General features: G+C 44.7%; 1 protein-coding gene across 1 annotated transcript in view; it reads right to left on the minus strand.

The window, feature by feature from the left end:
- Positions 1 to 5,525, minus strand: part of LOC143790331 (cilia- and flagella-associated protein 337-like) — a 94,867-nt gene extending 89,342 nt beyond the window's left edge. Inside the window, exon 1 of the mRNA XM_077279108.1 lies at positions 5,470 to 5,525. The gene's annotated coding sequence lies outside the window, so the exon portion shown is untranslated. The remainder of the gene's footprint in view (positions 1 to 5,469) is intronic.
- Between the last annotated feature and the right edge of the window lie 4,005 nt (positions 5,526 to 9,530).

Here is a 9,530-nt window from a genome sequence, read left to right on the forward strand (position 1 = left end):
GTGATGGGCTTATGGAATATTTTTCATTCTTTGAGCTACAAATAAATGTTTAAGGGGGAGGGAAGAAAATAAGCCACATGATTAGTCAGGCGGCTGTTGGAGTGATGTTGAGGCGAGCGGATCTAGGCTGAGGTCCTGGAGCCATGAATAGATGGCCTATGGAGTTTTGGATATCGGTTGCCGGCTGGGCTGGATCCCCCTGCTACGGTTGAAAGATCTGTCGTCTGGATTTCAAGACCTTTCTTAAAAACTGTAGATGCTGAATACATGGGCGTCGGCTGTGTTATTTGTCATCTGGAGGAGCATGGACTGTGACTACAGACTATACTGGTGGGAGATACATAATCTGTGGGCCAACCAAAGGTTGGGAGACAGTGAGTATCGCCTGGTATAGGGCAGTGGGACTATCGGCCCCGGGGAGGGGATCTTGTGGACTGGGGACAATTCATTTTGGCCATCTACTTGGAATTATTGTAAAACCATGAATGTAAGGAATAAAAAATAGTTGCATCATTAACCTGCCTTGATTATTACAACCACAACCTCAGATCTTCACAAAGAAGCACTCCTCCTCCCATCAAAACTTTTATCCTCTTAATAATTTGCAGTCATCATGTTATATAGCACTGTGCACTTACAATTGCTCATTTTGCCTTTCTACCCAGCTAATTATTCTCTTTTCCACTAGTTCTATGACATCACATCATTAAAAACTGAGTAGCTTAATCCTTTTAAGCTCTACGTAGAAACAGGAGGTCAATTTTCACTGTATGACTCACCAGTCACTGCAAATGTCAATGGTATGGAAGAGAAAAGAGAACAATTTGCTGGGTGGAAAGGCAAAATGAGAAATTGTAAGTACCTTGTGCTATATAATATGATTTCAATATAGTAAGAGGATAAAAACTTTGATGAGAGGAGTGCTTCTTTAAGGTCTGTCACCCACAAAACTCAAATTAAACCACTTATACAGTCATGTAGGAGACTTAGCCACTATAAAAAGCATTCCTGTTACACTGATTTCACTACTTTAGTTTTATATCAAAACTGTTTTATTACATATGCAAATGAGGGGTCCTCAAAGCACCCTTGGTGTGGGCAAAGGTCAGTGAACCATTCTGCCCCAACATGTGGCATCCTCTGCACTTCCCCTTAGCTTGATTGACAGCACTTGCTTGCCCACAGCGAGTATTGCCTGAATTGAGTTCTTGGTCTTACACTGACACTGCAGGAGCCAAATCAGTGTGCATACACACAGTATCAGAACAGGTGTACTCTCATATCTCTCCCCAGTCAGCATCAGCCACTCGTTACTATGTGATCCTGTGTGTTGTGAGTGAGGGACCACTGCAGACAAGAAAGAGGCATGACAGCACTTCCCCACTTATACTGTGCGCGCGCACACTTGCTGTGCTCCTACAGTGTCAGTGTGGAGGTGCAGTATTGGTAGTAAAATGTTGGCAGTGTTCACTTTGTTGGCAGAGTGGACGTGTGGATGACATTAATTGAGGGGGTGTAACAGTGTATGGAGCTTTTGGTGCATCGAAGACCCCTCATTTACAAAAAATAATAAACTTTTTATGCAAACTAAAGTCACTTAGGTGACTGTATAAGTGGGTTAATTTGAGTTTTGGGGTTGACAGACATCCTTTAACTCTCAAGCGTAGCCACCTTTCCAATGAATTACGAGGACTAGAGTTGAGCGACTTTAACTTTTTTCGGATCGAGGACTTTGTCAAAAGTAGGGTCGGGTGAAATCAGCCGATTATTGCGAAAAGTCGGGGGCCGAACGAAACACGAAACCCAATGCAAGTCAATGGGGAATCAAAGTCGGCAGTGAGTGGAGGACAGGAAAACACCTACAGTGCCCATTTTAATGCCAAAAACATCAATTCTTATTACTTAAGCTTGTCAATCTTAATTTACTTTATAATAATAGTTAGGCATTGAAAACAGGGGGTCATTTGGCTAAAGTTGTGGGGGGTAGGGCTGGCTCAAGATTTTCGTGGGCCCAGGAAACGCGGAATACGTCACGGCGGTGGAGCAGGGAGAGGTAAGTATTTCAACTTTGCAAGTGCTGTGATCCTGAGCAAGCAGGGAGGCCCACTCGTTCGCATTGGCACTGGCACAGGGCCCCTCATAGTACGGCGGTGTTTGACGGTGGGTGGTGCCTCCCACTGGCAGAGACACTTTTGCGTACTATGAGGGGCCCTGTGCCAGTGACGTCGCCAACAAGTATGCCCTCCCACCTGATGAAGGAACCTGCACTTTCATCTGCACCTTCCTCTTTGTCCCCGTGTAAGGTGGTATAGTATGCGGGAAGGGGAACCTGACTTTCAGCAGGGTCAGATTCTGGCTGTGTAGAGTGCAAGGGGAATGTAGTGGTCTGGGTCAATGTACCAGCAGACTCATCTAGCAGTGGCTGGGCAATGGGCAGGATGAGGAGGAAACACAGATATAGGCCCAAATAATAAAGTAGGCTAAATGCAGTTCAAATGTAGTAACAGGACTAAACAGGCGGCATTGCTTTGTTCAGTGGAGGAAAACTATAATGAGTGGCAGACACAGTTAGTAGGCCCAAATAATAAAGTAGGCTAAATGCAGTTCAAATGTGGTAACAGGACTAAACAGGCGGCATTGCTTTGTTCAGTGGAGGAAAACTGTAATGAGTGGCAGGCACAGTTAGTAGGCCCAAATAATAAAGTGGGCTAAATGTCTGCCAAAAAATTGTTCATAAATAGACAGGCGACATTGCTTTGCTCAGTGTCGGAAAATTGTAATGAGTAGCAGACTAAGTTAGTAGGCCCAAATAATAAAGTGGGCTAAATGTCTGCCAAAAAATTGTTCATAAATAAACAGGTGGCATAGCTAGGTACAGGGGTGGGCTCCTCTGCAGAGTAGCAGACAGTGGTAGTAGGCGCAAAGTATTAACTGGTCTAAATGGAGGCCAGGGCCCCTGTATATTTTAACTATCATCTATCATTTCAACAAATTTGTATTGGCAGGGCCATTGAAGGATTTAACAGCACAGACTACACAGTGGTGGAGCAGGGAGAGGTAAGTATTGCAAGTGGTAGAGCACTGTTCGAGCTGGGGGGGAACACTCTCTCGTGGGCGGCGGTACTGGCACAGGGCCCCTCATATTAAGACGGTGTGTCTGACGTTGTTGTGCACCACCACCGTCAGAGACACTTCATTGTACTATGAGGGACCCTGTGCCAGTGCCGTCGCCCAAGAGTGGGCCCACCCACCTGTCCAGCCAAACGGTGTTTTTGCCACTACCACCAGATACACCACCACCACCACCACCATCAGTACCAGCTGGCAACCACCAGACTTCCTCATTTTTTGGAGAATCTAACCAAAATAACAACCGTTATATGGTACTGTAAAACAAGGTAGAAGGTGTATATAAACTGGTTGAGAATTTAAATCTCCCCTTTTTTTTGGGAGACTGAAACAAAACTCAGGCCCTGTGCATAAAACAACACAATGTAAGTGGCAGAAAGTGGCTGGCTGATATACGACAAACTAACAGGACTGAAGTATATCCACTTTGTGAGAATTTGAATCTCACTTTTTTGGGGGGAGACTGAACCAAAACTCAGGCCCAGTGTATATAACAATGCAATCTAAGTGGCAGAAAGTGGCTGGCTGACATACGACAAACTAACAGGACTGAAGTATATCCACTTTGTGAGAATTTGAATCTCACTTTTTTTTTGGGAGACTGAACCAAAACTCAGGCCCAGTGTATAAAACAACCCAATGTAAGTGGCAGAAAGTGGCTGGAAGATATATGACAAAATACAAGGACTGTAGTACAATTTTAGTCTCCATACAATGATCTCAGGACAAGTATGGCAGCAATAAAAAGGACTGCTGCTGTGTGGACAAATAAACAAGATAACTGTGCAGAAAGGAGCAACAGGATTTTTGCTGTTAAAAAAGCAGTTGGTTTGCACAGCAGCGGTGCAAACAGCAATGCAGCTATCAGGGAGCCTTATAAGGCAGCCTAATAAGCTACAGAGCTGATGCACAGAAATCTAGCCTCCACTGTCCCTGCAAAAAAAAGGTGGTGTTGGACAGTGGAAATCGCTACTGCACAAGCAGTTTGGGGATTAATCTTCCCTCCCTAACTATATCCCTTCTTCTGATGAAGCTGCAGCAATCTCTCCCTATGCTAAGATCGGCAGAAGTAAGATGGCGGTCAGCGTGCACGCCTTTTTATACCCCCTGTGACGCCGGAGAAAGCAAGCCAATCACTGTCATGCCCTTCTCTAAGATGGTGGGGACCGAGACCTAAGTCATCACGCTGCCCACACTCTGCGTCCTCCTTCATTGGCTTAAAAATTGCGCTGAAAGCGTCATATGAAACGCGACTTTTGCGCGCAGATCGGCGACCTCATGGCCGATCCCACACTAGGATCGGGTCGGGTTTCATGAAACCCTACTTTGCCGAAAGTCGGCGATTTTTTAATTTGTCCAATCCGTTTCGCTCAACCCTAACGAGGACAACTCAGCAGCTAGAAATCTGCAAACTCAGAGGGATATGCCGTAAATGTTTACGAAACTAATACTCATTTAAGCAGCTAAAATAATAGGTGTTCACTTTATATTTAATGGAAATTATGTTGTCTTGTATACATTAAAAGCGATGTGTCATAGGAAAACAACTTCATTTTAAAACTAAAGGGTTATTCCCATCTTCACAAATGTTATTGGACATAAAGGTTACAAATAATAATATTATTTTCTTTTGTTTATAGCTCACTGCCTTGGAGACTGACCACCGCTGCTAAACAGCAAAACATGTGCAGTGTTTACAAGCTCTTTTCTATTGAGTTTGCAATCACTGTTTAGAAGCTCTCCAGGATCGCAGGATTGCGCTGTTTCCTCCTAATCCTGAATAGGTTCAGAGCAGGGTTTACAAGATAGACAGGAGTGGTGGTCGGTCTCCTAGGCAATCAGCTGTAAACAAAAAGTGTAAGTGTTAAAATCTCAAGAATGGCTGCAAATGTTAATAAGCAGTAAATTGCAAATGTGCTTCTTCTTCTGAAATCCTTTAAACTGATGTATGGCCAGATCAATACTCAGCTCATCTTTGATGTGATCATAAATCAGCTTAAAAGAGTTCAGAAAAAGAGCAATAAGAGTTGACTGATTCATAGTTTACTCATTCTGTGTACAGCCAGCTATGTACAGGGAAATATAGAGGATGTAGAAGCCAAATTGCTCAATATGTTTAAAGGAACCAATTGCAAAATAGATTTTTATCCTGAAATGAAAATATTTTAGGAAATGAAATGCCACTAAAGATGTCCACTTATTTGAACCTAACCTTATTGCCTTTGTTAAGTAGTGCAACTGAACTAGTGCAATTTACAATAATCAATATAATGTACACATCTCAGTGTGCATAGCAGAAGACATAAAAAATGTAAGTACTTAATGGTCACAAAATCTTACGTTTGAAAGAGACTTGAGATAATGGCAGTACTTACTATCGGAGGTTCTAGCAGAGAGCTGCTGTGTGAATATGGTGCCAGCAGCAGGTCTGCGCTGAAAAGCTGGTGTAGTTAGCCATGTAGAGGTTACTATGGTGACATAATTTAGAAACATTCTATGACATTGGGTAAGAAGAAGTAGAACAATAGTGAATGCACATACCTCTCTGTACAGATCGCTGACCTTTTAGTGCCAGATACGTCTTTAGGCAGTCTCTTTAAACAGAAGGCATAAAACATCATTGCTCAATGCACGTCCAGCTCATTGTCTATCAAAGTGTGAGGAAACTAAAACATGATCAGAATAGTGAGTGATCAGGAATTTACTACAGCTTCCAAACCCAAAAGGGTTCACAAAAGTTCTTGAAGAAATTCCTAGTGCACTAGTACTCAGTTATCAACCAGTTTTCAATCTTCCTTAAACAACTGGATCAAAATTCACAGAATGTTCCAAACCATCCATTTCTCAAAAAATGTTTAAAAAGCAGCTTTTCAACACGACATCAGGCTGCATGTTCCTCCTGCTACTGTGAACAGCCTGTGTGGTCTAAACATGCTTCCATGGCCTCAGTGTCTCCGCACTTGTCTCCCATCGAGCACATCTAGGACATCATCTGTCAGCAATGGGGACCCCCAGAAGTGGGTCTTGATTACTTGTTTTCCCAAGTGCTTTCAGCGTGGCAGCTTTTTTCTTCATTGTTAGCAGCCAAGGTGTGTAAAGGTACCTTCACACGAAACGACTTTGTAACGACATCGCTAGCGATCCGTGACGTTGCAGCGTCCTCGCTAGCGATATCGTTTAGTTTGACAGGCAGCAGCGATCAGGATCCTGCTGTGATGTCGCTGGTCACTGAATAAAGTTCAGAACTTTATTTGGTCGTCCGATCACCGTGTATCGTTGTGTTTGACAGCAAAAGCAACGATACCAGCGATATTTTACACTGGTAACCAGGGTAAACATCGGGTTACTAAGCGCAGGGCTGCGCATAGTAACCCGATGTTTACCCTGGTTACCAGTGTAAAATGTAAAAAAACCAAACAGTACATACTTACATTCGCATCCCCCGCCGTCTGCTTCCCACACTGACTGAGCGCCGCAAAGTGAAAGTGAAAGCACAGCACAGCGGTGACGTCACCGCTGTGCCCTGCTACTGCCGGCGCTCAGTCAGTCAGTCAGTGCAGGAAGCGGACGACGGGGGACGCGAATGTAAGTATGTACTGTTTGTTTTTTTTACATTTTACGCTGGTAACCAGGGTAAACATCGGGTTACTAAGCGCGGCCCTGCGCTTAGCAACCCGATGTTTACCCTGGTTACCCGGGAACCTCGGCATCGTTGGTCGCTGGAGAGCGGTCTGTGTGACAGCTCTCCAGCGACCAAACAGCGACGCTGCAGCGATCGGCATCGTTGTCGCTATCGCTGCAGCGTCGTTTCGTGTGAAGGTACCATAAGTGAGGGAATCTCTACCCATCCCACTAGTACTCAATACTTTACACATCAAGATACGATAGTGTATAGAGTATATGACATGCTAATTCTTTCTTTTGAGAGGAATGTGACTTGAACTCTTTCTCCACCCATTGGAAGTAGCAATTCTAAAAGTCTATATCGACCATTTAACCAGCTTTGCCACATGACTTAGGATAAAAGTAAAAGGAGAATCTCAGTTTGCAGACACGTGTTTCCGGGTGCAAAGTGTGAGATCTGATTTGGCTGTATGAGAGGCTTATGACTGAGTTCTAAGCGGTAATGTTTCCCATTGTGGAAAGTGACATGCCTGATAGGCTTCTCATACAGCTAAATCAGATCTCATGCTTTGCACTGAGGAGAGGCAACACCCTGAAACACTGTCTGCAAATTAAGATTCTGGTTTAGCTTTTATCCAAAGTCATGTTGTATGGCTCATTAAAGGGCCGAAATTGACTTTTAGTATTGCTACTTCCAATAGGTGGCACTAGAGTTCAAGTCCTCTTCCTCTGTGAAGAGGCAATTTGCATATTTAATTTCCCAGAGGATCATTCATGGCCTATAAGCCGCCTTACCCTATGTAGCAATGCCAGGTAGGCTAGGTTTAAATCCTAGCTCTGCAGGCTTTGATTAGTACACCTGACTAGCTTTGCATATTAGCAGTGTGAGAGAGTGCCAGGGCCGTAGTCATGGCCGAGGATACCGGGGCGTCTGTGCCCTGGCCTCCCATCACATGAATACAATGTCCATTACTTTGCATACCTGTGGCTCCACTCTCTGCGCCGTCAGGGTCCCCTCTGCTCTGCTGTAGGCTCCCTTTAGATGGTATTGCATTGATTGAGACACAGTCCTTTTCAACTTTCAAATAAACAACTTTACTAATTTCTTTACGCAGCACATCCATATTCTTCACAGCATTTACAACAGGATTCACATTACACATTTCTTCTTCTCTCCTTGCACTTTCCTTCCTGTCACACAGCACATACCCGGGTCAGACCTTACCGCAGGGTTCCTCAGTGTCCTCCCAATTCAGCTCTGCTACAGTTAGTCCTTCCTTAGTCTGTTTTGAGCCAGACCAGAGAATTTCTGTCCCCGAAGCTAACTGCCACTTGGTGAGCGACCTGCCCTTCTGTACTGTACTTTGTGGTGACACAGCAGACTCCTGTTCCAAGTTCACTGCTTCTGAGCATTCCCTCAGCCGTTTCACCCTGGTTCTGAGGGCATCTGCCCAGGCTATAAGCTGCTACATACTGGAGCCACCTGCATCCCCGTCCTGTCAGTGTTACTGTCTTTAGTCTCGCTGGCTACTGTACTGGCCTACGGCTGATCAGGCCTGAAGCTTTGGATGACTGGGCTTCTCCCTTAGCGAACGTTGCGTAGTTGCTGCTATTGTCTTGGGCACTTAAGCCCGTGTGGACTGTCTGGACACCCTGGCCCTTCTGGCCCAAAATCAGGAAGTCTTCCCTATCTTAACTGCAGCTGACCCCTCCTATGTTTAACTGTTTACTAACTGGTTTCACTATCCTATATTACATATACTATAATGCCCCATCTAGAGACCAAGTACACACAATACAAATTAAATACATTACATTATGCACATAGCAGCTTTATCAAATACTAGATGGTAGCCCGATTCTAACGCATCGGGTAGTCTAGAATATGTATGTAGTTTATTTACGAAGATTGTAGAATAATACATTGAATACACAGGATTCGGCCGGCCGCGACCAATTAGCGAAGCGTGGTTCAAATCCAGCGCCAGTTCACGGCCGGACTGTGCCTGTCGCTGACTGTTCGCAGCTGGCCATGTAGTATATAACAGCCCACGTAGTAAATAGCACAGCCACGTAGTATATTGCACAGCCACGTAGTATATTACACAGCCATGTAGTATATAGCACAGCCACGTAGTATATAGCACAGCCCACAGAGTATATAGCACAGCCCACGGAGTATATAGCACAGCCACATAGTATATAACACAGCCCACGGAATATATAGCACAGCCACGTAGTATATAGCACAGCCCATGGAGTGTATAACAGCCCACATAGCATATAACACAGCCACGTAGTTTATAACAACCCACGTAGCATATAATACAGCTCACGTAGTATATAGCACAGCCCACGCAGTATGTAGCACAGCCCATGTAGTACATTGCACAGCCCACGTAGTACATTGCACAGCCCACGTAGTACATTGCACAGCCCACGTAGTATATTGCACAGCCCACGTAATATATTGCACAGCCCACGTAGTATATTGCACAGCCCACGCAGTATATTGCACAGCCCACGTAGTATATTGCACAGCCCACGTAGTACATTGCACAGCCCACGTAGTATATTGCACAGCCCACGTAGTATATTGCACAGCCCACGCAGTATATAGCACAGCCCACGCAGTATATTGCACAGCCCAAGCAGTATATTGCACAGCCCACGTAGTATATTGCACAGCCCACGTAGTATATTGCACAGCCCACGTAGTATATTGCACAGTCCATGCAGTACATTGCACAACCCACGTAGTACATTGCACAGCCCAC

The sequence above is a fragment of the Ranitomeya variabilis genome, chromosome 1 (genome assembly GCF_051348905.1).
Source record: "Ranitomeya variabilis isolate aRanVar5 chromosome 1, aRanVar5.hap1, whole genome shotgun sequence".
Lineage (NCBI taxonomy): Eukaryota > Metazoa > Chordata > Amphibia > Anura > Dendrobatidae > Ranitomeya > Ranitomeya variabilis.